Below are 538 nucleotides of genomic sequence, written 5' to 3' on the forward strand. Positions count from 1 at the left end.
CTTCGGCTCGTTTAATTTTCATAAACATCTTGAAGGGGGGGGTCATAGGTCGAAGTGTGTGTTGGTCGTGCAGCGTGATGGTTCGTGCGACGCGTTTTTCCTCGCGGTGTGACACGGCGCCTCCGGTGCGAGGGAACCTCCTAACAGGTCGTGCCAAAGGCAAACTGCTTTGTTTCGGAAAGCATAGGTTTGAAGAATGTGCAGTGACGTCTGGTTAAGAGTTATGCTTTGTTGATGATATATAGGTTTGTGTGTGTATGCACATGTGTGCATACTACAAAGGCATTGTTATGTTACCTCCATAGGCACGGGTTTGAAGCATGTGAAGTCACGTGTGCGTAAGAGCTAGCAACGGTTGAGGCGCTCTTGGTATGTGTGTGTATGGATATTGCCCGGAGGCATGGTGACCCAGGGTTTGGTGGCACGAGGCCATGTCGCCTCTGGAGGCACGGGACGGTGCTTTCCAGAGTCACGCGTAAGGGTATGTGTATGTATGGATATTGCCCGGAGGCATGGTGACCCAGGGTTTGGTGGCACG

The sequence above is a fragment of the Triticum dicoccoides genome, chromosome 1B (assembly GCF_002162155.2).
Source record: "Triticum dicoccoides isolate Atlit2015 ecotype Zavitan chromosome 1B, WEW_v2.0, whole genome shotgun sequence".
Classification (NCBI taxonomy): Eukaryota; Viridiplantae; Streptophyta; class Magnoliopsida; order Poales; family Poaceae; genus Triticum; species Triticum dicoccoides.